This window comes from Ciconia boyciana, chromosome 4 (assembly GCF_034638445.1).
Source record: "Ciconia boyciana chromosome 4, ASM3463844v1, whole genome shotgun sequence".
Taxonomy (NCBI): Eukaryota; Metazoa; Chordata; class Aves; order Ciconiiformes; family Ciconiidae; genus Ciconia; species Ciconia boyciana.
Window position 1 is genome coordinate 12,467,924 of NC_132937.1, and position 27,981 is coordinate 12,495,904.

Consider the following 27,981-nt stretch of genomic DNA (forward strand, 5'->3'; position numbering starts at 1 on the left):
CTGTCCTCTATTCAGTAAATAATCAAGTGTACCTTGCCATCAAATCTTGTTAAACCACTGTCACATTGAACTCTGTTAACTCCCTGTTTTATACCAATAAAGTATATTTTTGCTTCTCTCTTACAAGTGAAGTGCACTCTCACTCCATCTGCGACGCCAGGCTAGCCCTACGGGACTGTGACTTGTCCCTCCCTTGGCTCTTGTTGGCCTTGGGCTTCATGCTTCTCCCAAAGTAGGACAGAGAGTCTGTGCTCCTGAGCCCTGTGGATCTTAAAGTGGTTTGATGCTCCCCTGGCCAAACAGAGTTTGAGTGTTGGTGGAGCTACCCCACTTTCCCTGGGGCTGCCTGAAGGGACAGAGGAGCCTGGATGGGACAACTAGTTCTCTTCATCCCTGGCACAGACAGGTCAAGTCCTGGTACCTCTGCTCTGGTCTGCATACTCAGGCTGTGGTGCCAGGTAAGTTCCTGTGCAAACTCTGGGCAAAGGGTCAGGTTCCCACTTCAAAGCCTGACCACAATTTGGAGACAGTCCAGCCTGTGCTCTCTAGCTGCAGAGGACCCTTGGGGTGGCTTTTCAGGGGAGTAAAGCATCTTGGGGCTGTGCACACCCCTCTCATCTCCTCTGGTTTCCACTGTTACTGATGGAGGGCTGTCAAGAGAGCCGAAGTCCTGGACAGAGATGGGCTGTGGCCATTCCTCTACTTGAAATTCCCATAGGTTTCAAATGGATTCAAGTAACTGAGGACTAGTTCGTAGCAGAGCCCATACTGCTCCTGTGGACAGAAGGATGCATGTGAGTACCTCGTACATGAACACCTGCAGTAGAAGGCCAGCTTTGGTTGCCAACAGCTCCCTGAGCAAGCCAGGTGCAGGCACAGCTCACTCTCCTCCTCCCACTTGCAGCCCACCTTCCCCTGCTGAGGAATCACAGGCGTGTGCTCCAGTAGCTGAGGACTGGGCTACCCCCAGTGCTGGAGCCAGCTGGTCTCCAGAGGAGAGCCAGCATCCATGGCACAAAGTGTCTGCTGCTCACTTCCATCCGGGATGCTCACCCTATGATGGCCTCTAGCAACCAGACTGGGTGGTGAGGTGGGTGCAGGGCAGGCACCTGAGCACCCACTAGTGCAACCCCCTGCTGAGCAGGCCAGGTGGACCAGAAAGGGGCAACTCAGCCCGCAGGATGCCTCAGCGCCCATCTGGTTCTGCAGAACCTGCCTCTGAGTGAGTAGGTATGTCCCAGCGGCAGAAAACAGGGTTTTCAGAGGTCTTATCTGCCCCTGCTGCCCCCAGGACGATCTGAGCACATAGGTGCTAGGGCAACTGCTGGGACAGTCCAGGCTATGGCTCTTGCTCCAGTGTTGCCATCCCAGCTGGGTTTGAAGTCAGCACCTACCACATCTTTAATCAGCTGTCTCTGCTGCTTCTTCAGCATCCTCACAGCCTGGGATACATCCACCAGCCCCTCGCTTTGGATCTACTCACACAGGAAACTGGCAGCACAGAAGATCCTGCTCTGGCTGGCACCATCCCTGTGGAGGAGAGCAAGGGGAGAGTAACTTGCCCTGGGATCACCTGGCAGTGCTGAGCCTCAGAGGTGTCCCACTAGCCATGCAGGCTCTCGGGATGGTCTTGTCCACAGATCCTGCACCAAGCCAGCCTCCATGGGGAAGCCTTCCTCCCTGAACACAGATGAATTCATGTCCCTATGTCCACCCTTCACCTGAGCTGAGATGGAGCTGTGACTCGAGTTCACTGATACAGCCTGGGCTGAGCCAGCTCTGTGCCACGGCTGCTCCTCTAAGAGACATCGCTCACCAGCAGGCGATGAGGATATGTCCATGTTGGCTCTGCCACTGGTGTGTCTCCACCTTCCCTAGCAGACTGATGATGGTGGCAGGGTATGGGGGAAGATGCTGCTTCATGGGCCAGTCTTTCAGTTGCCAGAACCGGGCTTCCAGTGCAGACTTCTTGAGCTAGTGGGGAAGACAGTCAGTGGGTTGGGCAGAGAAGAAACCCATCAGCTTCATGGAGGGACAGCGTGTGCCAGTCCTGGCTCAGCCTTGCACACTGGATCAAGGGAGCAGCTCCACAGTGGGATGGCCCAGTCCCAGACAGCAACTCTGCCCTTCTCTGTCAAGTGCTCTGAGACTGGCAGATGGACAGAGCACAAGATAAGAGCTGACCACCAGGTGTAGCTCAGACTGATGCCAGTCCAGCACCCAGCTACCTGTAATAGCTGTCCCCATCCACAAACCACCACCAAGATGCAAAGATTCTATCCACGGCTGCTGTCCTCCAAGTTATAAAGGTACACAAATGTACCTCTGCCTGCAGCAGAGGTACCTCTGCTTGTACCTCTGCCTTTTCCTTGTACCTCTGCCTGCAGCCTCACCCTTTTGGGACTAATCTCTCTCCCAAGGTGAAAGGCCCTGCTCTGGCCAGTGCCCTTCCAGGACCCCATCAGATCCCTCTGACCACTGCAGCCTCTGCCATCCTCAGCTGTGACTTTGACCCCAAATCAAAGCCTACTGACGCTGGAGTCCGTCTGGTGCTCCCAGCTCTTGCAAAGGCTGTTTTCAAAGGACTTTGCCATCTCTGTGCAAAGAGCCCACCTGCTGCCTGTTGGTGAGGGCAAGTGTTCAGGCTGTGAAGCCAACTCTGGGCTCCTCCGAGATCAAGTGGATGTGGAAACAGCCGTAGGCAGCTTCATCCTGGGTGATCCAGAACTCCACATATGTCTGGGGGGAGACACGCATGTGATCACACACAGCCCCGACCTACACATGTGGCAGAGCTCAGCGCCTTGCATGGGTGCACTCACACCAGCCCCTCGCCCATAAACCACAGTGTGCATGTGGGTGCTCTGCCAGCTGTGCGCTTGGGACCAACCCATGGTGCTACAGCCAGAAAAATAACACTCCCGTAGAGAGGACACCTGGGCACGGGTAAGCAAAACCCGAGGGATGCCCCTGTTCCCCCTTGCTGTGAGAGTGGGGATACCCCACCGCTGTAGTGTCATGGTGCTGGGACTGCCCTCACGGCTCTCCCAGGTGGAGCCCACAAGCTTGCAGTGGGCTCCTGTGGCAAGCAGAGCTCTTGTGAGAAGAGCCATGCAGTGGCAAAGGCAGAAAGCACACTGCCTGGCCCCATGGGGAGCCAGGAGAGGGGAGGGCTGCGCATGGGCTGCTGACCTTGTCCAGCTCCCGGAGCTGGTTCAGCTCCCCACACAGAGGTATGGGGTTTTCCCTGCAAGCGGTGGGGTCAGTGTGGCTCCTTGCGGCGTGGGCTAGAGAGGCTCAGATGAACAGTCACGACCAGCCCCATTGCCATGAAAGCTCAGGGCTGCCTGACACAGGATGTCCAAAACCCCATGGGCAGAGGCACAGAGGCACAGCAGGGCCACCCTCCTGATTGCTCCCTAATGCCTCATCTGGGCTCCTCCTCTGGGACAGAATAGACCCAGGGACATGTTTATCCCAGGGATACCCCATGAACACATGCCTCCAGCAAGCCCAGAAGGAACCAGGGATGGGTCTCGCTCCCATGGAGGGACCAGCCTAATCTATATTTACTGCCAACCAGAAAATGATGCTCTGGGCAGAATCCGCCAGTGTTATGGTGCTGGGGAAGGAAGCAGCAGGGCAGCATCGTCCCCCCACACTGCTCTCAGGCACTGGGTCGCAGAGCAAGGGGCAGCCCAGCCCTGCCAGCGGTACCTGGCAGGATCCCTGGCTTGCTGTTCTTGGGCTGGTTGCTGGGTTTCTCTGCTTCTTTGCATGGCAGGAGCTGGAACAACTTGGAAAACTTCTGCAGGGCCTGTAGGGAAGATTCAGCCAAGCAAGTCCTGCCTGTCAGCTCCTCTCCTTCTTCAGCCACCCCAGAGAAATGCTCCCTCATCTCCATCCCACAGCTGGGCGGGGAGCATTAGGGGGGAGGCACCACAGACCAGCCCCTGCAGCACCAGACCCAATGCACCAGATCCTGGTGGTACCTTGAACTCCTTCTCAAGAACATTGTTGTGCCTTGAGGTCTCAGCGTCTCAAAGGCAGTGGACATGGCTGGCAATGCTCTCCACTGGGACCCTGGTGCTGCCACAGAGCAAGCCTTCGAGCAGCACCTTGTACAAGAAGGTGTATTGCTCCTGCATGAGGACACGGGTCAGCTGCACAGTCTGGAGCAGCTCTACGAGGAGCCCTGGGACTCCAGACCACCAGCTCACTGACATCGACCTGTGCCAGGAATGAGCTAGGTCCATCCTTCACCTCCCTGCCATGGGGCCCTGAGGCCAGACACCTCTCAGTGCAGACAGCCTTGCTCTGAGAAACAGCCAGCAACTGCAACAACCCAGACAAGATCATCTTCCTGTGGTTTAATGCTCCCTCTCAGACCAGACCCCTGCTCTGGGAAAGGAAAACCAGAAAACTAGTAAACTAGTTGTCCTGATTTTGGCTGGGATAGAGTTAATTTTCTTCCTAGTAGCTGGTATAGTGCTGTATTTTGGATTTAGTGTGAGAATAATATTGATAACATGCTGATGTTTTGGCTGTTGCTAAGCGGTGTTTACACTAGTCAAGGACTTTTCAGCTTCCCATGCTCTGCCAGGTGCACAAGAAGCTGGGAGGGGGCACAGCCAAGATAGTTGATCCAAACTGGCCAAAGGGCTATTCCATAGCATATGATGTCATGCTCAGTATATAAACTGGGGGGAGTTGGCCAGGGGGTAGCGATCGCTGCTCGGGGACTGGCTGGGCGTCGGTCAGCGGGTGGTGAGCAATTGCATTGTGCATCACTTGTTTTGTATTTGTATATTCTTCTTCTTCTTCTTCTTCTTCTTCTTCTTCTTCTTCTTCTTCTTTTCTCTTCCTTTGCTGTCCTATTAAACTGTCTTTATCTCAATCCACAGGTGTTACTTTTTTTTCCAATTCTCTCCCCCATCCCACCAGGGCGGGGGGGGTGAGGGTGAGTGAGCAGCTGTATGGTACTTAGTTGCCAACTGGGTTTAAACCACGATACTAGTTTGTCCTCCTACAAGCAGATGGATGGTCCTGCCCAACCTATGGCTTCCTCCAAAGGGTTCCAGCACTGAGCAGACATGGGGATGTAGTCCCTAAGCCAGGACACTGCTGCCCAGAAGATGCCACGAGGGCAGACATCCTGAAAGCCTGAAGGACATGTGGACTCTTGTGCATGCTCCTTGTCTACAAGACAGCCCTTCTATACCAGGACGACTGGTGCATATGAATGCTGCTGGCATCTCAGAGGGTCTCAGGGGAACATGGATCCTGACTAGGTTTGGACACAGCATTGAAAACAAGATCCTGCAGTCTCTATCACCTGGCAGCTCCAGTCCCTGTGGCTAGACCATGAATGGCATGGCCAGTGTGGCTTTGCACGCCACATCCCTGGGAAGGGTGGGAAGCAGATCTGCAGCCTGACAGTGTAGGGAGCAGGTAACTCTCCCCACCTTGGTCCACACCATGCTGGCTCGCTGATCCTGCAGCCTCTGCACGCAGTGAAACACATCAACCTTCCCCTCGGCCTTCCCCATCTTCAGGAGGAAGTCCAGGGCGAAGGTACCCGTCCGCCTGATCTCTGTGCTGAGGATACAGAAAAGTGAGGTTCAGCACTGCCCTGTCCAGCCTTGCCCGGGCACCCAAGCACTCCCAGCCCAGTACCTGCAGTGTACCAGCATGGGTCTGGCAGGTGCTTCCAACCCCATCTTGTTCATAGAATCATAGAATCATAGAATCATACAATGGTTTGGGTTGGAAGGGACCTTAAAGATCATCTAGTTCCAACTCCCCTGCCTTGGGCAGGGATACCTTCCACTAGATCAGGTTGCTCAAAGCCTCATCCAACCTGGCCTTGAACACTTTCAGGGAGGGGGCATCCACAACTTCTCTGGGCAACCTGTTCCAGTGTCTCACCACCCTCACAGTAAATAATTTCTTCCTAATATCTAATCTAAATCTACCCTCTTTCAGTTTAAAACCATTACCCCTTGTCCTATCACTATACTCCCTGAGAAAGAGTCCCTCCCCATCTTTCCCATAGGCCCTCTTTAAGTACTGGAAGGCTGCTATAAGGTGTCCCCGGAGCCTTCTCTTCTCCAGGCTGAACAACCCCAACTCTCTCAGCCTGTCCTCATACGGGAGGTGTTCCAGTCCCCTGACCATCTTTGTGGCCCTCCTCTGGACCCGCTCAAGCAGGTCCATGTCTTTCTTATGCTGGAGGCCCCAGAGCTGGATGCAGTACTCCAGGTGGGGTCTCATGAAAGTGGAGTAGAGGGGGGGAATCACCTCCCTCGACCTGCTAGCCACACTTCTTTTGATGCAGCCCAGGATGGGATTGGCTTTCTGGGCTGCTAGCACACATTGCTGGCTCATATTCACTTTTTCATCCATCAGTACCCCCAAGTCCTTCTCTGCAGGGCTGCTCTCAATCCCACTCATCGCCCAGTCTGTATCCATGTTTGAGATTGCCCTGACCCAAGTGCAGGACCTTGTTTACCATCTCCACTAAGCACAGGAGTTGGGCAGGGTTTCTAGGGACCCCATGGTCTGGCCACAGTAGGTAGTGAAACTGCTCCACCACTCTTGGGAGAGCACAGCCTGCCTGCAGAGAGGAAGACATGGCTGGGAGGAGGGAGCAGGAACCAATCTGGAAAATTGCACAAAGTAATTGCATGCCAACAAGTAGGGAGCAGTGGAGAAAACCACGGCAGGGATGCACCAGCACACAGTGTTCCCCCCAGCACCCCCACCACAAAGACTGTTCCACTATAGCTCATCAGACAGCAAAGGGCAAATTCACCCAGCACACAGCCACACAATTCAGTTTGTTCTCTGCTTCCCCATACTGTGAACAGTGAACTCAGAGCAGTAAAAGCAGCTTGTGCCCCAGAGGAAAAAAAATAATCTCAGTGTAGAGTCTTTTCATAGTCATCAAAAGCCCTGGCTTCCCCAAATAAGGCATTTCCTAAGGCTGGTACTGCACTGATATGAATGTAGTCACTTTTGTACCAGCCCATCATGTATTTTTCCCTAACAATCACATTCACTTGGCCTGAACTAATGAACTGCTATTTCTCACCATCAGGTGCTCTTGAAGCTTTACCTTTCAGCTAGACATTGCTCTGGGCATGACAAGAAAAATACAAGAATATATATAACTGCAACTTCTTTATTTTGTACCTGTTTTCCCCTCCTTGCAGCTCCTTCAGTTTTTGCTTATTATCTGAGGTATAACTTCAGCAGAAGTACCTGTCTTGAGAATAGAATAGGATATTTCAGTTGGAAGGGACCTACAACGATCATCTAGTCCAACTGCCTGACCACTACAGGGCTGACCAAAAGTTAAAGCATATTAAGGGCATTGTCCAAATGCCTCTTAAACATTGACAGGCATAGGGCATCGACCACCTCTCTAGGAAGCCTCTTCCAGTGTTTGACCACCCTCTCGGTAAAGAAATGCTTCCTAATGTCAAGTCTATACCTCCCCTGGTGCAGCTTTGAACCATTCCCATGCGTCCTATGAGGAGAGGTCAGCACCTCCCTCTCCACTTCCCCTCCTCAGGAAGCTGTAGAGAGCAATGAGGTCACCCCTCAGCCTCCTTTTCTCCAAACCAGGCAAGCCCAGAGTCCTTAGCCGCTCCTCATAGGACTTGCTTTCCAGCCCTTTCACCAGCTTTGTTGCCCTCCTCTGGATGCATTCAAGGACCTTCACATCCTTCTTAAATTGTGGGGCCCAGAACTGCACACAATACTCAAGGTGAGGCCGCACCAATGCTGAATACAGCGGGATAATCACCTCTCTTGACTGGCTGATTATGCTGTGTTTGATGCACCCCAGGATGCAGTTTTCCCTCTTGGCTGCCAGGGCACACTGCTGACTCATATTGAGCCTGCTGTCAACCAGCACCCCCAGATCCTTTTCTGCAGGGCTGCTCTCCAGCCACTCCTCTCCCAATTTATACTTGTGCCCAGCGTTACTCCATCCCAGGTGCAGAATCCGGCATTTGGACTTGTTAAATTTCATGCCATTAATCATTGCCCAATGCTCCAATCTATCTAGATCCCTCTGCAAGGCCTCTTGTCCCTCAAGAGAGTCAACAGCACCTCCCAGTTTGGTATCATCAGCAAACTTGCTAATGGTGCATTCAACTCCTGCATCCAGATCATTGATAAATATATAGAACAGAACTGGCCCTAGAATTGAGCCCTGAGGAACACTGCTGGTGACCGGTCACCAGCCAGATGTAGCCCCATTCATTGTAACCCTTTGAGCTCTGCCATTCAGCCAGTTCTTCACCCAGTGCACTGTGTACCTGCTTATCTATCCCACAGTTGGACAACTTGTCCAGAAGGATGCTGTGAGGGACAGTATCAAAAGCCTTACTAAAATCCAGAAAAACTACATCCACTGCCTTCCCTTCATCCACTAGGTAGGTGACCTTATCATAGAAGGATATCAAATTAGTTAGACAGGACTTTCCCTTTGTGAACCCATGTTGACTGTGCCTGATGATTGCATTATTCTTTAAATGTCTTTCAATAGCACCCAGTATGATTTTCTCCATAATTTCAATGAGAAATGTCATTATGTAAGTTATCTTAAACCATTAATAAAGCCTTTGACACTGTTTCCCACAGCATTCTCCTGGAGAAACTGGCTGCTCATGGCTTGGACAGGTGTACTCTTCGCTGGGTAAAGAACTGGCTGGATGGCCAGGCCCAAAGAGTGGTGGTGAATGGAGTTAAATCTAGTTGGCGGCTGGTCACAAGTGGTGTCCCCCAGGGCTCAGTATTGGGGCCAGTTTTAATATCTTTATCAATGATCTGGATGAGGGGATCGAGTGCACCCTCAGTAAGTTTGCAGATGACACCAAGTTGGGTGGGAGAGATTGGTGCGATTTGGTATACTACTTATATAGAACTTGCTTAGCATAACTTGCTTAGCATTAGTAGCTAAATTTGCTGAAGCCTTAGGCCACAAGCTGTGAACTTTCACCCAGATATGATGAACTTTTACCTAGTTAAGTAAAAGAAGGCCCCAGAGCCGGTTCGAGCTGGAAGATAAGGAAGCAAGGAAGGCAGCTACAATCGTCAGCCGACGCAGCAGCCTTAGAGATAAGAGAAGAAATGGCCCACCTAGAGACAATGAAGGGACCCAATGAAGAACGGGAAGACCCCAGACCCTAATATTACTACTGGTCAGAACTGTTGCATGAGGGGTGGGGAATTTAGATTGTAAGGGTATAATTGCCCAGGGATTTCTTTGTTCGGGGTCCCTCTTTGGAGGCACCCAGCTCAAGCTGCTCTGCATGTCGGATAAATAAACCACTTATTTACTCAGCGGATAGGCGACTCGTCTTCTTTGAACAGGAACCTAGGGCCGAGCCCTGTTGATGGTGGCATAATTCCTGCAGGTGGCGTAATTCCCTAAACACAGGCCAAGGGTGTTGACGGTGGCATAATTCCTGGCAGGTGGCATAATTTCCTCAACAGAGTGTTGATCTGCTTGAGGGTAGGAAGGCTCTGCAGAGGGACCTGGACAGGCTGGATCGATGGGCTGAGGTCAATTGTATGGGGTTCAACAAGGCTAAGTGCAAGGTCCTGCACTTGGGTCACAACAACCCCATGCAGTGCTATAGGCTTGGGGAAGAGTGGCTGGAAAGCTGCCCAGCAGAGAAGGACCTGGGAGTGTTGGTCGACAGCTGGCTGAATATGAGCCAGCGGTGTGCCCAGGTGGCCAAGAAGGCCAACAGCCTCCTGGCTTGTATCAGGAATAGTGTGGCCAGCAGGACTAGGGAAGTGATCGTGCCCCTGTACTCGGCACTGGTGAGGCCGCACCTCGAATACTGTGTTCAGTTTTGGGCCCCTCAGTACAAGAGAGACATTGAGGTGCTGGAGCATGTCCAAAGAAGGGCAACAAAGCTGGTGAAGGGTCTAGAGCAGAAGTCTTATGAGGAGCAGCTGAGGGAACTGGGGTTGTTTAGCCTGGAGAAAAGGAGGCTGAGGGGAGACCTTATTGCTCTCTACAACTACCTGAAAGGAGGTTGTAGAGAGGTGGGTGTCGGTCTCTTCTCCCAAGTACCAAGTGATAGGATGAGAGGAAATGGCCTCAAGTTGCGCCAGGGGAGGTTTAGATTGGATATTAGTAAAAATTTCTTCACTGAAAGGGTTGTCAGGCATTGGAACAGGCTGCCCAGGGAAGTGGTTGAGTCACCATCCCTGGAGGTATTTAAAAGATGTGTAGATGGGGTGCTTAGGGACATGGTTTAGTGGTGGACTTGGCAGTGTTAGGTTAACAGTTGGACTCAATGATCTCAAGGGTCTTTTCCAACCTAAATGATTCTATGATTCTATAAACTCTCTGTTCAGGTTTAGGAGCTGCAAGTGACCATGGAGCTTCAATGTGGACTCTCTGAAAATTGGCCCAGGTAATAGGCATGCACCTGTCCCATCATCCTGAAATCCTGGATGTACAGAGATGCCATTTTATACCCATTAACTGCTTTTATACCCTTTGTGATCACCTCATCCAAGCCCTCAAGTATGCAGGATCTGCCCATGTGCATCAGTCCATACTCATCTGGGGTGACCACTGGAGCTGACTGCTTGCCTTTGCCTTACACAGAAACCTGGGGCCGATGCCCTGGCATGGCATCCAGCAATATCAATGCTGACCTGCCAGTGCTGGAGACCACGCAGGGCTCACCACAGGGTCTCTCAGCTGAGACCTCCCACCAGCTGCTGAAACCCAGAAGCATCCTGCATCCCCATCACAGCTACACGCCAGGCTTACCTTCTGCAGGCAGAAGATGCATGTGACAAGGCCCGTGGTGGTCCTGGTGTTGTTGAGTGTCATGGTGAAGTCCCCATAGACCTGCTCCTGCTCTGGCCAATACTGCTCGCACTTGGTCTGTCAACAGCGGCGAGACCGCTAAGCACTAGCAAACTCATTAGGGGAGCATTGCAAGCCAGCAGTGCTTGAGCCAGCAGGAGCTGCTCTCTGCCCTTATTGATGGCTGCACTGGGAGCAAAGCAAAGCAGGCAAGGAAGCCTGGGCCCCGGGGAGGCCTGAGCTGAGCACAATTTCTCTACCTTGTTCTGCTCCACTAAGCTCATCAGCATCACAATGACCGAGGTCTTCTGCCAGACCATCTGCCAGAAATCCACCACTGTCCCAGGCAAGGGGCCTCGGGGAGGAAGAGAAGAGCCTTGTGCCAGTGTCCAAGCCATGGGAGTGTAGCTGCTCCCAAGCACGGCACAGACATTCCTAGGCTATGAGCAGCCCTGGGCTTCCCTCTGCCTGGGGACTAACACTGCACAGCCTGGGCACAGCAGCAACCTAGCAGGGGATGCTGGGCACCTTGGCTTCATCACCCGTGTTAGAAACTGGGACAAGGAAGAGGGAGGGCAGGTGAACCCAGGGTACATCAGGGATTCACTGCTGCTTCAGGGGCTTCCCCATCCAGATCCTCAAGATGACCGTGAGCTGCTCCCACATTTAGGGTCCTATTTCCTGAAGAGCATTTCTGCAGCTTTGCAAGGAGCCTGAGACCTCCTCACCACATGCTGCACAGAGCAGACTAATCCATCCTGGCTTTGCACAGTTGGAAGGAGCCTGTCTCCGAGTTCACTGAGTGCAGATGTGTCAGGCATTTGCAGGCTTGTCCCTGTCACACCAGCTGCCAAAGGGAACAAGCCAGGCTTGTGGGTGGAAGGACCATGTCCTCAGCTTGGGCAGTGCAGGGACCAGCTCCAGCTGGTCACTGCCAAACTGCCACTGAGGCCTTCCATGCCCTGCAGCAGCCATAACCACTGTCCAAGACAGAGGCCCAGGAGATACAGGGCCCTGGTCTGAGCCATTAACAGCTCCTAGGCTGCTGTTCCAGTTCCCCACCCCCCAAATGGCTTGCAGCAGGGACTGGCATCTCCTGAGTATGAGGGATGGGAGCACCCACCTTGAGCTGCAAAGAAGAAGCGCGGACTCAGGTAGCTCTGTGGGGGAGAGGTTCAAACAGCTTTGATCACATGGGTTAAATGTTTAACAAGGAATGAAATAAAGGACCCATCCCCACAGGCACCAAAGCCCAGAGCCCTCAGCACAGCGTATCCCATAGCACCACTCCCAGTCAGCACAGAGAGCGGGTACCCAGAGGCTGCATCTTGACTCCTGTCCCCTCACATCACGAGCAGGTCCCTTTTTGTTATGGATGACAATTGCACACAAACCCAGAGTACTCCAGGCAGCTCAGAGAGGACACAAGGAAAGCGACATCCCAAGATCTGCCAGCACTTGAGGGCAGCAAGTGCCACACCTTGGGGCCACCCATGTGAGCAGGATTGTCCTCACCCAGTGCAGCCAAGCGCCTCTCCTACCCTGCCCAGGTACCTCTCCTACCCTGCCCAGGGCAGCAATTCCTCACTACCTACATCCACATAGCTGGCACTGATGTAGCCATTCCCCGTGTCAGAGGGCTGAAGCACCACGTGGCAGTGATCGTCTGAAAGAGAAGGGAGATGAGAGTCGGTGGACTGTTTCTTTGGGGCAGCAACAAAGTGACTGTTTAAGGACAGGGATGTAATTTAGGAAAGCCTGAGACTGTCTGCTCCCTCCTCAGCAGCACCACAGGCCTCAGGACATGTTCAGAGGTAAAGAACAGCTAACAAGATGAAAGTTGACATGGCACAGCAGGAAATGCAACATGTTTTTGGGGAAGACTGTTAATGCAATGGCCAAATATCCACACCATGTGGGGCCCAGAGGAGCTTTAAGCTTTGATAGAAATTGGGTCACTCCCTCCACTTTCCCACAGATAGCCACCTCTGGATGGGACACGGCAGTGTTCAATAACTAACAGCAGGAACAGGTATACAATGATGAATGATTAAGCTTGCAGGGAGATTTGAGGAGCAGAACAGGATTCTCCAGCTGGATATAAAACAGTGGGGCCAACATGATCATTTTGGAAAATCCCTCTGGGTTTCAGTGGCCACAGGGGATGAGATGAGGAGCTCAGCATTGCTGAATAGCTAGAGGGGCACCTACACCAGCCCAGCACCCTGCACTGCCCAACCACCTCCAAGTGCCTGTGCCAACCCCTGGAGACCTCTGCTTACATGGGATGATGCTCTTGTAGCAGTTCTTGCTCTGATTACACAGCTCCTTCCTGGCATCGCAGGGATGCAACAAAATGGAGGCCAGTTTCTGCAGAAGAAGAAGACAAGCGCACCCTGCATTAGCACATGTTCTGAGGCTGGCCGAGGCCAACTGCATCGCACACCCGAGGAAGGGGTCAGGGCTGGGTGGACAGTGCAGCTAGATGGGAAAACAAAGCTCAACCAGACCTGATACTCTCTCAGATGCCCAGCACCATGCCTGTTGATTGATTCATCCTCTGTCTGTTCTGCCTCTATTTCTGCCCTCTTAAACCGCTTCAGAGCCTCCAGCAGTTCCTTCACCAGGATCTGTGTGTTCAGCTTGCACACACCTACAGGGATCACAGGGCCAGGAGTTTAGCATGCACTTGACGGCTGGCCCTGGAGCACTGCAGCTGGGACTGAGCTGGCATTTTGGTGGGCAGGACCTCACCAAAGCCTAGATTGCCCCTCCCCATGCAGGTCCCTCTCTCCTGGGAGGTGTCCCTATCCCCAGGCCAGCCAGCTCTGATCCCCCTGTTCCTGTAAGGACCTTACAGAACCTGTAAGCAACCTGCCTGTGCTTTTAACAGACAGCTTGTCTAGACAAGGCATGCAAGACTTTTCTCATACTGCATCTCCTCGACATCTTCGCAGGGGGATAATCACAGAATCACAGAATCATATAGGTTGGAAAAGACCTTTAAGATTATCGAGTCCAACCGTAAACCTAACACTACCAAGACCACCACTATACCATGTCCCTAAGCACCTCATCCAAACGTCTTTTAAATACCTCCAGGGATGGTGACTCAACCACTTCCCTGGACAGCCTGTTCCAATGCTTGACAACCCTTTCAGTGAAGTAAAATTTCCTAATATCCAGTCTAAACCTCCCCTGGCACAACTTGAGGCCATTTCCTCTCGTCCTATCACTTGTTACCTGGGAGAAGAGACCAACACCCACCTCTCTACAACCTCCTTTCAGGTAGTTGTAGAGAGCAATAAGGTCTCCCCTCAGCCTCCTTTTCTCCAGGCTAAACAACCCCAGTTCCCTCAGCTGCTCCTCATAAGACTTCTGCTCTAGACCCTTCACCAGCTTCGTTGCCCTTCTTTGGACACGCTCCAGCAACTCAATGTCCTTCTTGTACTGAGGGGCCCAAAAGTGAACACAGTATTCGAGGTGCGGCCTCACCAGTGCTGAGTACAGGGGGACAGTCACTTCCCTAGTCCTGCTGGCCACACTATTCCTGATACAAGCCAGGAAGCTGTTGGCCTTCTTGGCCACCTGGGCACACTGCTGGCTCATATTCAGATGGCTGTCGACCAACACTCCCAGGTCCTTCTCTGCTGGGCAGCTTTCCAGCCACTCTTCCCCAAGCCTGTAGCTTTGCATGGGGTTGCTGTGGCCCAAGTGCAGGACCCGGCACTTAGCCTTGTTGAACCTCATACAATTGACCTCAGCCCATTGATCCAGCCTGTCCAGGTCCCTCTGCAGAGCCTTCCTACCCTCAAGCAGATCAACACTCCCGCCCAACTTGGTGTCATCTGCAAACTTACTGAGGGTGCACTCGATCCCCTCATCCAGATCATTGATAAAGATATCAAACAGAACTGGCCCCAAAACTGAGCCCTGGGGAACACCGCTTGTGACTGGCCGCCAACTGGAGTAAACTCCATTCACCACCACTCTTTGGGCCTGGCCATCCAGCCAGTTCTTTACCCAGCGAAGAGTACACCCATCCAAGCCATGAGCAGCCAGTTTCTCCAGGAGAATGCTGTGGGAAACCGTGTCAAAGGCTTTACTGAAGTCTAGATTAGATAGACAACATCCACAGCCTTCCCCTCATCCATTAGGTGGGTCACCTTGTCGTAGAAGGAGATCAGGTTGGTCAAGCAGTAATGCTGTTGCTCTCCGAGGTTTTTGAACTGTTGTACTTTTGCCTGCAAAACAGCAAGTCAGGCCCATAGACCAGCAGAAGAGAGAGACAGAGGAGAGGGTGTTGCCTCCCACCTTGCTTTATCTCAGGGTCCACTTGGACACTCCCTGGCAGCGCAAGGAGCTGAATGCCCCATGGCAGCACAGAGAGCATGAGAGGTGAGGCACATACTGACCTGAAGAGCAGGAAGAACAGGAAAATCCCCAGTGCCAGGAGAGCCATGACCAGCGTTAGAGCCATAACCATGGCCATCCTGCCCAGAAGAGGCACTGGCCCCTGCCCTGCAACCAGCACAGCCCAGACTCTCACACAGCCTGAACCAGGAGGCAGGAGATCCCATAGGGGCGTGGGATGAAAAGCAACTTCCCTCATCTCCCACTGCAGGCTTTGCATTGGAGAATAGCTAAGCTGGTGCAGAAAGAGTAGGTGCTTGCTTGGTATGATACCCTTCAGCATGGGCCCTGTCTCGCTGACTGTCTCCAGGCACGGCCAGAGCCTGGTGAGGTGTTTGCATTTCTGGGGTTGCACATGCACCAGGGGAGCACTAGGACTAAGCTGCAATATGCGATGATGGCAGGGATGCTGCACAGTGTCCAGCTGTCAGCTGTGCCACACCTGCCCAAGTGGCCCGAGGTTGCCCAAAGCTCATCTACCATAGATAGCCTCAAGATTCAGAGAACTTCCAAGAAGATGGAAGTAGGAGTCAATTATAGCAGCACCCCCATGTATGGGAAAAGAAAGGTTTCCTCTACACCCCCACAATGAGACCCTGCCACTCCTGTGCTCAGCCAGCTCCTCTCCATGGGAAGCAGCCAGGCTGGGAAAAGGGGGGGATGCGGGAGAGAGCCTCGGGCACAGGGAGTAAGGAGCCCACTTACCAACAGAGAAGCTGTAGCACACACAGGTGAACTTCTCTGCCTGTTGGAGGAGATGGGAGGGAGAGCTCAGGCCACTCCTGCCCCACTGCCCACCCTGGGGGCAAAGGCCTCCCACCCACAGCCACCAAATACCCCAGCTGTGGACAAGGACCCCAGGGACACTGTCCTGCCAAGGCGCCCGGGCTCTCAGCACAGGGGCCGGGAGCAGAGCCCGTGCGGCACTGCCTTTTGCCTTTGGCGGCTGGCCCAGACCCAGCCAAGGGACCCGGCCCCAGCTGGCAGCGTCCCCGGGGAGCAGGAGCCCCCCCGTGATGGGTACCTGCTGTGAGCGGCAGATGAGGTGGAGAAAGGGCCATGTAGTCCCAGACCGGCCAGAGGGCAGCGTTGTGGTAACCCTGCTTGCGGATCCCATCGCCCAGCACAAAGTCTGTGGGGGCAGTGAGGTTGAGCACGGCGGCCACATAGGCGCCAGGCTGCCGGCTGGTGTTGAAGGGCTGTGGCTCCCCCAAGCAGGTGCCTTCCACCGCCGTGCCATTGTGCATTGCGGCCACAATGAGCTGGTGCTCCCTGCAAGGCAGGGTGGTGAGAGGGCTGGGGGAGATGGGGACAGGGAGAGCGGGATGGAGGCAGCTGCGGGCAAGCGCTGCTGGTGGGGAAACCCATCTTGGGGCTGTGGAGAGCAGAACTGCCAGGGGCTGCACTCACCTCGCTGCCTTGTGGGGGGCTGGGCGATGGGGCAGAGGGGAAGTATGGCCATCCCTTGGGATGGGGAGGTGTCACGGACACCACAGCAGCCTGAGCTGCACAGCAGGCGCTGTGGTGACATCCCCCACAAGAGGAGCCCTGAACTTCTCTTTCCTCCTGCAACTCATCACAGCCTTCTCTTTCCCACTCTAACCAGGCTGCCTGCACACAGCTCCAGGCAGAGAGGCACCTGGCAAGGTGAGAGGGACCATGGGTAGTCTGCGGTCCCCTGGTACCTGGTATCCAATGATCTTCCCTTTGCAGGAGGGCAGCACCTTCCACCTGAGGGACCCCATGCTGGCATCCAGCCACAGCTTCTCCAGTTTGTCCAGCACTGGAAGCACAGGAGGATGGGGTCACGCACAGCGCTAATGAGGAGGGGCTTGAGCCCAGAGCAGGCAGCTCCTGGTCCAGGGGACGGGCTGCAAAGGGACCCCCCCAAGCAGGGTTTGTCCCCCACAAAAGGTGCGTGTGCCGCAGCAGCAGGAGCAGCAATGGTGTGGTGAGAAGGGGGAAAGTGAGGTGGGGACGTGCTGTGCTCCAGGGCCCTGCACAGCCCCTTCCCCAGAGCTCCACAAGCTCTGAGCAGCCCAAATCGCAGGACCATAATTGCGGGGGCAGATGCTCAGGCTGAGCTGCCAGGCGAAGGGCACCTTTATATTTCATGTAGGTGGGCACATACCCATTTCCTTTGTCCTGAGCAGCTGTGTGAACAGGATCGTGCTGGGGGGGCAGGGAGATGGCAACACTGTAGACAGTGAAGGGCTGCAGAGGGGGACAGGCAAATGTTCCCTCCTGACCATGTAGCATCTCCTCTCCCTTCACCTCCTCAGCCTCACAGGGAGGGGAGGAAGGCACTGCCGGAAGGCACTTCCAGACGGCACATGGCCCGCATGCGCTGGCAGGCATCAGGGATCCTGCAGGTCCAGTTCAGTTTGACGCTGTTTGTGGAAATCTCCAAGGTCCCAGGGACAACCTGGAGGACCTCTGTGAAGGAAACATTGCAAGAGGGTCACTTCCTTCCCTTCCCCTCCTAGCCTTGCAAGGGTGCTGCAGTTAGACAGCCCTGCTCCCCACCCAGCCAGGAGGGAGGGGAAGCAAGAGGCTGAAACTGGTCACTCCAGGTCTCTGGGTAGGGGAGCAAGAGGAGTTTGGGGTCACAGTGCGCTCAGAATCTGGACATGAAAATTTGGGAGAATTCCCACTGCTTGAGGTAACTGCCCCCATTCAGTCAAACATCAGGTCATGGAAGGGGGGACAGAGGGAAGCGAAGGACAGTGTGTCCCCAGCTGGGCTACATCACAGCTCACAGGGACTAACAAAGGGGTCCTTCTGGCCTCATGACCTCTGAGTTGTGTGGCTGGAGTCATCCTTTGGTGCCATGGGAGAGCACAACAGGACACATTTCATCCTGGCCTTGCAGGAGCTGCTTTTACAGCCACCAAACCTCATGGCAGTGGTCCCATGGGAGAACCATGACCTTCCCATGCTGACTGTCACCTGCAGACATTCCCAGCATCCCACCCCTGCACAGGACTAGCCTGCAGGTAACTGTCCTGGTTTCAGCTGGGATAGAGTTAATTTTCTTCCTAGTAGCTGGTATAGTGCTGTGTTTTGGATTTAGTATGAAAATAATATTGATAACACACTGATGTTTTAGTTGTTGCTAAGTAATGTTGACACTAGTCAAGGACTTTTCAGCTTCCCCTGCTCTGCCAGGTGCACAACAAGCTGGGAGGGGGCACAGCCAAGACAGTTGATCCAAACTGGCCAAAGGGCTATTCCATACCATATGACGTCATGTTCAGTATATAAAGCTGGGGGGAGTTGTCCGGGGGCTAGCGATCGCTGCTCGGGGACTGGCTGGGCGTCAGTCGGCGGGTGGTGAGCGGTTGTATCACTGGTTTTTCTCTGGGTTTTGTTCCTCTCTCTCTCTCTTGTTTTCCTTCTCATTACAATTTATTACTATTATTATTATTTTTGTTCCAATTATTAAACTGTTCTTATCTCAACCCATGAGTTTTCTTACTTTTGCTCTTCCGATTCTCTCCCCCATCCCACCGGGGAGGGTGAGTGAGCGGCTGTGTGGTACTTAATTGCCAACTGGGGTTAAACCACAACAGTCACGCTGTACACTGCCCACAGGAGTGAGAGCCCAGGCACTGGGGCCACCAGGGGACTTGCTCCCCCAGCAAGGGGTGGGAGCAGAGCTACGCTGCTCCTAAGACACCTGGCACTGCCCCCTTGCACCCTGGGCAGAGGGCCCAGCCTCCCTGTCCTCACTGTCACAGAGCGCACCCACTGCTTTCAGCATGCACAGTCTGCCTTCCCCTCCTCAGGAAGGGCAGAACAGGGCAGCCAGGAGAGCTCCTGATGCTTCCCCTACTGATGCACTCCACGCTGGACTGAATGCGGATCCAACCACCTCCGCTGTCCCTTCTCAGACATGGGTCTGTGTATACAGGTTTCCCATATGTAGTGAGATACTAATTTGTGCCAGAGCTTAGCACTAGTGACTAAAGTAAATGAAGCCTTAGGCCTCATGAATTGTACTTTAACCTTTTTTTTATCTATGGAAATGTAACTGGTAGGTAAGGAAGTATAAGTAAAACTTTAAGTACAGGATATTCTGTAACAAAAGATAAGGAAATGTCTCAAGACACAGGCAAAAAGGGTGCCTGGAGGCTGTGAGAGCAAATCAGAAGAAGAGAAGACCCCCCCCCCCGACTCCACGAACAGGATTGGATGAGCAGAAGTGCCATCAGGAAATCAAGCGACCTATAGAGACTATAAAATCTGGTAACAATCGACAGGAGGGGTCCCTCTTGAGAGGCACCCAGCTCGAGCTGTAGATCGCATGCATTATGAATAAATATATACAAAAGAGTTGATCTGATCTGTTAAAAAGTGGAACCTAGGGACGAGCCCTGTTGAGGTGGTGTCCGCATAATTCCTATCATGATCTAGGTGGTGGCTGCATAATTCCTACCATGGTCTAGGCTGTATAATTCTTACAACACCATGACTGATGGGCTGGACTTCACTCGCACATTTGACGTAGGTGAAGGATGGCTGGAAACCCTCAGGACAGCTCAGCATCACTTCTTCGTTCTTCTTGTAATTCTCCTGGTTTGGTGCCAGCTGGAGTCTTGAGTCCCACCGTGGCCTTTGGCACATTTCTGGCAGAGGAGAAAGTGGGTGTTAGTTGGGGTGGGAGGTGATGAGGTAGGGCAGGGGTAGGTAGTGGGAGAGAAATCCCCAGCAATCCCTCCAGCCACTGAAGGGAGAGGGAAGGTGACATGTCCATCTGCCAAGATGTGACCCCTCATCAAGACTTTTTGGGCGGGGGCTCTCCTTGTGTACTGCTCAGGAACCACTGCAGAAGCTGCTGTCTTGCCCAGTTGGCACTACCTTGTCTCTTGTGTCCTGGCTGGGCTGTCCTCTTCAACAGTTTGCATGGGCAACACAGCACCAAGGAGGGACTGTCGCCTGCCTGCTGCTCAGCCGGGCAACGTCACAACTGGCTATCGAGGGTGAGGGTAGAGAGGGGACATGGGAGAGCTGCTGCTGCCTCACTTACCAATACACCCTATGGCCCTCTCAATGCGCATCCAGGCACCTGTGCTGTTCCTGCCCCACCAGGCATCTCCATAGACTGGTTCTCCAGAACTCACTTGTAGAAATTCCCTTGCACATTTGGCCTTGGGGAAGGATGGCTTGAGATCTCCAGAGCAAGTCAGTGTCAGTTCTTCATTCAGCCTGTAATTATTTTTGTTTGGTGCAGACCGAAGTCTTTGATCCCACTGCGGTTTTGGGCAATTTCCTGTCAGGGAGAACGTGTGAGAGTCCTTCTCAGGGACAGAGGATGCTCAGGCAGGAGGGGGGACTCAGGCTTTGCCATGACTGACTGTGGTGTCAGCATTCAACACCACAAGGAAATGCAAGGGTGCACATCTGATCACAGGAAGGGGAGGAGTGTCCCCTGTAAGGCAGCTCAGTGTCAGTTCTTCATTGAGCCTGTAAAACCTCTGCTTTGGGACAAAGTTGAGCCTTGAGTCCCACTGGGGCTGCTGGCATCTCTCTGCACAGAGGAGAAGGAGTGGGTGTAAGGAGGATGGGAAGGGGCCTGCTGTGGGGTCTATTGCCCTGATTTTGACACTGTCCAGCTCCTTTGGTTACCACATTCATCTCTAAATCCCTCTCTTGCAGCCTAGAGCAGAGTTAAGGGTGGCAGCAGGCCACTCCAAGAGCAGTCCCATCCATCCCTACAGACTCATAGGCTTCCTCACTCAAGCTCAATTTAGGTAAGGCTGACCAGGGACTGGGCTCCTCCCCAGCCTTCACACAGAGGTCCTTCCACTCCTACCACCTTGGCCATATACCCAGGCACTGTTTGAAGGCACAGGGCTTACAGTAGCCCCCCTGTGACAGGACCCTTGTTCCTGCCTTTGAACCCCTCCCCAGGAGCACAGACCCCTGGCAGCTGCCCACAGCAAGATGCTGAGACAAAAGGTGCCCTGGCACTGCCAGGACAGGAGGAAAAGCCAAAGTGTCCAGGTCCCCCATTCCTGGCCTGTTATCCTGAGCACCAGCTCAGGACCCCAGCATCAGGGTGATGCAGGGCTGTGCTTACCCTTGCAGATGGCAGTCCCATTCCACAAGGTCTGGGTCCTGCTGGAAATGCATCTGATCTGGGGGACAGATGGCAGATACTCCCCAGCACAGCTCAGCTGCACCAAATGGTTCAAGGCATAGTTGCTCTGGTTTGGAGTAAATCGCAGCTTGGGGTCCCAGTTGGAGGGAGCTTTACATCTTCCTGTGTGCAAAGGACATGAGGCAGAGTCCTGAGGATCGCTGAGCTCTGGCAGTGTCCTCGGGGTGAGGAGGCCCTGTCCAGAGGGGTGCTGGTCCCCCTCACATCAGAGGGGTGGCAGAGATGAGTACCTCCCAGGATGAGGCCCCAGACCCCAGGTGCATTAACCCTCCTTGCACCTGGGGTCTGGTGCAGTGCCAGAGGGTTTCCTGCAGGCCCTCCTGCCCACCCACTCACTGCAGAGGGATCCCAGCCAGGGGGATCCAGCAGCCCGTTGGGACCTGCGCTCTCTCCCCCAAAGACAGGGGCTGTGGGAGGGCACCAACCCCAGTGAGTCTCTGCCAGCACCACTCACCTGCATTCACGTCATCCTGCTGGGCAGCTCCTGCACTACCTGCTCCCACCCACGTGCACACTTATTTGCAGCAAAAGCCCACTCAAGATGCCAATTTGCTTTTGCTCTGCAGGTTACACTTGTTATTTACTCCTTTCCAACTCTTGCCCAAAATACCCGCTGGCTCCTAGGACTGGGTACCTCCTGTCCCATATCCCTCCCATCCTCACCCAGGAGGGGCAACACTCCCACATCTGGGTTGGCAGAAAGGACTTGACAGGGGCTGCAGGTACGTATTTAACCAGCTGCATGTTTAGTTGCATTTTGCAACATGTAGATTGGGCAACTGATGGAAGTAAATCTTCATATTCATTTTCCATTAGTTTCTAGACAGGAGTGCTGCTGTCTTTCTGCTTGGCACTAATTTGGGTCTCTACCCTCTGACCAGATACCAATTTTCATGTAATAAGAAATGTACCTCTCTGTGAGCTCTCTTCATCCAACAAATTCAGCTGTAAGTACCCAAATGTCCAAAGTTACCGGGGTGCTGCCAGGCGGGCACAGTGAGTTTGCACTGCTTCCCAACACACCCAAATGGCATTAGGACTCACCATTAAACCATGATTGCTCTGCACTCCTTGTGCAGCAGGTCAACAGACCACAACAGCTGTATCATCTCGACCAGTATAAAGCCCCTGCCAAATAAATGGAATAAAATCCCACCAGATTGGCAAACCGAGCAGCAATTCTTTCAGGCAGGTGAGAGCTAATTGTGAAGGCATTTCCAATGTTTCATTTTGCATTTCAGGGCCCAAGATTGTGCCTGTACAAAGTTTATTCATCGATAGGGATCCTTCCAGCTTAGAGTCACAGCAGAAATGTGAACAATCATTGCTTGAAAAGAGGTTTGTGGGGCCTGACCTCAAGCAAGAAGCAGTTTGAGGAAATGAAACCCCTCCATTGGAGACAACCCTGGTTCAGCTCCAGAAGCCAAGGGGGCTGCAAGTGCTCATGGCACGGCTGGCGTCTCCCAGACTGCCCCAGTCTTGACCCTCAGTTCAAAGGAGGCTCATTGCTTTTCCTTTTGTAAGTGCTTCCATACCTCCTGGTAGCTGTTATAGTCCCCGCAGTGATGCAAAACCCACCGGCAGCACAGGACATGGTAACCTGCTGGGCAGGAAACAAGGAGGGAAAGAGAAATTCTTCACGTGCAACCTGCTGACACAGGTGCAAATTTTGAGAGATATCTGGGACAGTGTCTTCCTACAAACACCGACTCTCTGCCAGTGGGGGTGGTTGCAATGGTACGCCAGAGCTCTGCTTTGCTCCCAGCCCTCCCTGAGCCTCACACCAAAGCTTTTAGTGCCCTTCGTGTAGCAAAGCATTTGCTGCTGATACAACCATGAATGAACCTCTCTAGAGCTTTTTGGCCTTGTATGGTGCTTCCTTACAGAAGCATGGGGAAACACTATGTTTAAAAAGGCCACATCTCATGGTTGCTGTTTTAGAGGTGTAATGCAGTGCAGACTTACTGTAGCACAAAGGAGAATTAGTCTTTGTTTAAAGTTTATGATTTTTTTTTTATTAAAAGGTGAAGCTTCTGCATGCTGAAATTAGGCATATTCAGTATTATGCTAATTATTGTTGACAGACACTTAGGATTGATTCAGCCTTTCCCTTAGTTATGGACGGTTCACTGAAGTACAAGTAAATAGGTGCTGTGTAAGGCTCCCTGGCTGGAAGCGTGTGTGAAGGGATCCCTTGGACTGAGCTGGCACAACAGCCACACATTTCTGACTTGGCTGGCCACTTTCATCAGGAGACCAGTGAATCACTTCTCTTAAACCTGGGCATTTATCAGCCCTAATCCTTTGCCAGAGATGTCAGCATCTTTTCCCTTTTCGTTTTTTCATGTGAAAAGGGCCTGGCAGAGGTACAGTTTTGCTCCAGGGCTTCCTCAGTCCTCCTGTCAGTGTCTGCTAGGTGGGGGTGGCAGGATGCTGCTGCAAACTGGCATGATTTCCAGTGCAGCATCAGGCAAGAGCAGACGGCTGAAACATGCTTCTGCAAAGACTGCACGTGTGCCAGTGGTGTGTCAGTGGCCATGTCTGCCCTTCGGGCACAAGGACTACACCAGTGAGCAGTCCTGCAGGCAAACCCTCTTGCTCCTCCTTGGACCCAGCTGTGCCCGCAGGGCCCCTTGCAAGCACCTGTGGGATGCCCGTCCTCTGCAACTCGTCCTTTCCTTTCCAAGCCCTCTGAGGTGTGGTGGTGAGCATTTGGCCCCTTTTTTTCTTCCCTGCAGGATCCCCTGTGCACTTTGGCCTGCCAGATGCAGCCCTGTCATGCTCATGCATGGGGCAGACAGGGGCTGACGCAGCATCCAGACCCAGGCTGGGCATGGACCACACTGGGCAGAGCCCGAGGGCTAGGTGGAGAGAGATCAGAAAAGACAGGCAGAGTCCACAGCTCATCCCCATCCTCAGAGGAGCCAGACCCTGGAGAGCGCTGCTGTGGGGGAGTGCACCAGCCTCAGAAATTAGCCTGGGAATTAACACTGACAGAGGGACGAGTATGACAAAATGAGCTTGCTTGCCTTGCAAAGAGGTAGCATACACCAGCAAGACAGCCTGGGAGGCTGCCAAAGCCTATTTACCTCCTGTACACAGAGCATCCTGCTAGCAGCACCTATGCCAGCACAACCCCTCCAGGGCTTGCCTCCTACCTGCACCCCTGGTGCTGCAGAGGAGCTGAAGACATGCAGGGCATCACAGCACCAATACCATCTACATTCAGGCATCTGCAGGTGCTCAGAGCCCTTCCTGGTGTCATTTCTGATGAATGCTTGAGGGTTGAGCCTGGAAGTCTCTGCTTCCCCACAGAAGGGGGAAGAGAAGACACTTTCAGTCCATGTCTGGTTTTGTCTCAAGAACATAGCTGAATACAATCCAATTCAACCTCAGTTCTACGATAAGCCCAAGCCTGGCAGGCATGTGCTTACCACTTGAGACTCACTGGGAGAAGCTAATCCATGACTGCTGGGTGCAGTCGAGATGCACAGGTTGGGGGGGACACCTCTGTCCTCACCCTCTTTCTTACACTCCCTCCCCAACAACTCCATAACATCTGCCATGGGAAAAGAGCTCCTTGGAGCAAAGGAGCCTTTGCTCTAACCCAGGGTGGCTGTTTGTGTGCTTTGGTGGTGGCCATGGGAAGCTGCATGGCACATGTGAGTCAGAGGGTATCAGATCTGCCCCAGTTTCACCAGGCTGGAGCTTACCACTTGTGCAAAGGAGACAGATGCACACGCCTGTGCATGGGGAGACGGGGCACTGCTGGAGAAGGGAGGGTGCTCAGAGAGAAAGGGGAAAGAAACGCACAGCTTCTAGCCTTGTAGGGACTAACAGCATCTGGGAGAGTAAAGAAACAGTCATCAGACACTGTGTTTTTTAACCCTGCACCGTGGTATGCAGACAGCCGCCCACAGGTCCTCCACCCCCAACTATAGGAAAGAGGCTGAGACAAGTAAACTTTCAGCATGGAAAATATGGTATAGATGTGACCAAACAGGCTCTTGTAATGTGTAATGTGTGCTCACTGCAAAATGGAGAATGCTGAATGCCTAGACAGGAGTGGTAACAAAAGTATAGTCTATTTGCCTCATATAGTCAGAGATTAACTGTTATGCTTTTCTTCATTTGCTGCTATTAAATGAATACCCTCCTTGTTAATATTGTTTAATACCCATGAATATAGTAAACATTTTACAGAAATATCTGGACTGCCCATCCCTATTGTAAAGGAGTTATGAGTCTGGCAGGCAAAATAAAGCCCCAGTGTGTCCCGGAAGCAGATGTCAGGAAGGATCAGGAGAAAGGAGAAATAGCTGTGCTGGTAATTCAGGTCAGACTCTTGGGTTCAGCCCTTTGCTTACCAGCAAAAGATGTACTTTCTTACATTGTATTATCCCATACATGAAGAATAAAAGACAAGGTGAAATCTAAGGAGCAGCAAGTAAAGTTCAACCCTTTTCCCATGGCAGCTCAGCAGCTAACAGAGGTGACAGCAAAGCGCTCTGAAGTCTTGCTGCGTTTGATGCCATGTGCTTGCTGAGAGGAGCTAAGAAAAGCAACCACCATTTTCACTAGTGGAGAGTGGTATTGGAAGCCACCAAGAAGACATGCACGGGTCTTAAAGCATCTCTGTACTCGTCGCTAGCAACCAAAGCTGCCGAGTGAGTCTTTAAGTCTTTAAGAGCGATGGGCAGTGTGAGCATGGGGAGGGGGCAGAGAGACCTCGGGGATGCTCTGCTTGTGAGCGATGCCAGGGAAAGGAGGCGGTGAAGCAGGTCACTGAACAAGGCATCGCGGGAAGAGCAGGGCAATGGCAGTGCTTTAACTTGTATTGCTCTGCCATGCAAAAGGGCATCTGACAGAGTTTTAAGAATAGGAGGTGAAATACTTGTTTCCTGAATCTGTACTATGGTAATGGGAAATGGAAGCATGGTGGAACACACAGTTCACAGCCCAAAGGATGTCCAGCCCCAAGATGCTCCTCCACAGCATCTCTTAGCATTTGTGTTCCCCACAGGATTTACTGTTTGAAATTCAAGTCCCACTAACATAAAACCTTTTGGTTTGAGGGTGGCCTTATTTTACCTAGCACCCGCTACGGTCCTAGTTAAAGCTCCTTGTCAGCTGCTACTAAATTACTGCGTAATGTCAAACAAGGCTGATGAGAAAGGGGCCAGGGCCAGCCTGGATCACAGACCCTGCCTCTGCAGGGAAAACATCCCCTAGAAGCTTCTCCACCTGCCTCCTAGACACACTGGGGCTGTAAAGGGATGAGGCTTTCGTACATGTGGGGCATCTCAGGGGAGAGAAAAACCCTATGAGAAGAGCACGGTAAGACAATAAGGGGACAATAGGACAATGAGACAATGCACCTTGCTCAGTGCATGGTGCCCCTGTGACAGGGCGAGCAGAGCAGCAGTGCTGCACTGGCTCACACTTGTACCACACACACCGACCACATCCTCTGTCTGCAGCTGCTCTCCTCTTCCCCGCGCTCCCAGTGGCACTGCCGTGTGCACTTACCTCCTACCCAGCGCTGGGACACAGCTCTGTCATCTGGCTTCATTTCCTTGGTGAGTGCCAGGCCCCATGGCCTATGGCGCTTCCCCAAAATTATTGCCATGCCTGTGGCTTTTCAGGAACTGGTGCTGCCAGTGCTCAGAGCTGGGGGACAGGGCGACGGGGGGAAGCTGGCCCAGCGGATTCAGCATGCAGGCCCCCTGCTGAATGAGGACAGCCCCATACTGCCCGGCACCCTGGTCCCCCCAGCGTGGGGGGACTTTGTGAGTGCTTGGAAGGGGACAGCAATATGCAGCGGGAGCAGCTTGTCCACTGTCCCCACTGGGCTGTTTCCCCCTTCCCAATTGTACCTTACATCTGCTCAGGGAGCCCTGGGAAGGGGGACCCTTGGGTTGTGTCTGGTCCCCATGTCCCCCATCTCTGCCCAACAGCTTTACCCTGCCCCACTGCCACTGTCTGCCCCATGGAGGCCCATTCCACCCTAATGGGGATGGGAAGGACCCTCCTGCCCCATCCTGGTCATCCCCCTTGTCCTGTCCCTCAGCGAGACAAGGCCCCGGATCCGTCAGGTGGGGACCTTGGCACAGGTCCCGGGATGGGATGAGCCCATGTGCTGAGGACACAGGCAGGCTGCCTGCACTGCTTCACCCCACCACAACAGTGCTTCACCCCACCACAACCTGACTGATGCCTGAGTGTCTTGGGCCCTGGTATGGACATCAACTCCAGTCCTCTCTGATACAGCTACTGCATCCTGCATGCAGTATAGATGCACAGCAAACTTGCAGCAGGAGAGCAGCGAAACCAAACCTTCTCTTGCAGGGAGAGGAGTGACCACACAGGGAGAGGAGCGAGCACTTCTTACCTGTTTCCTGGGGTTCTCTGTGGATGTTGGGGTCTGGCTCTTCCTGCCCCTGTGCTGCCAGCAGAGGTGTGAGGACCAGGAGAAATGACCATTGCAGGGCCATGTTTGCTTATGCTCCCAGGGCAAGACTGAGGTCTCAGCCCCGCTCGCTGCCTCACAGCACACCCG

At 53.2% G+C, this 27,981-nt stretch overlaps 1 pseudogene; it reads right to left on the reverse strand.

The window, feature by feature from the left end:
* Positions 1-699: 699 nt before the first annotated feature.
* LOC140650827 (receptor-type tyrosine-protein phosphatase F-like) lies at positions 700-27,916 on the reverse strand (annotated as a pseudogene).
* Positions 27,917-27,981: the final 65 nt, after the last annotated feature.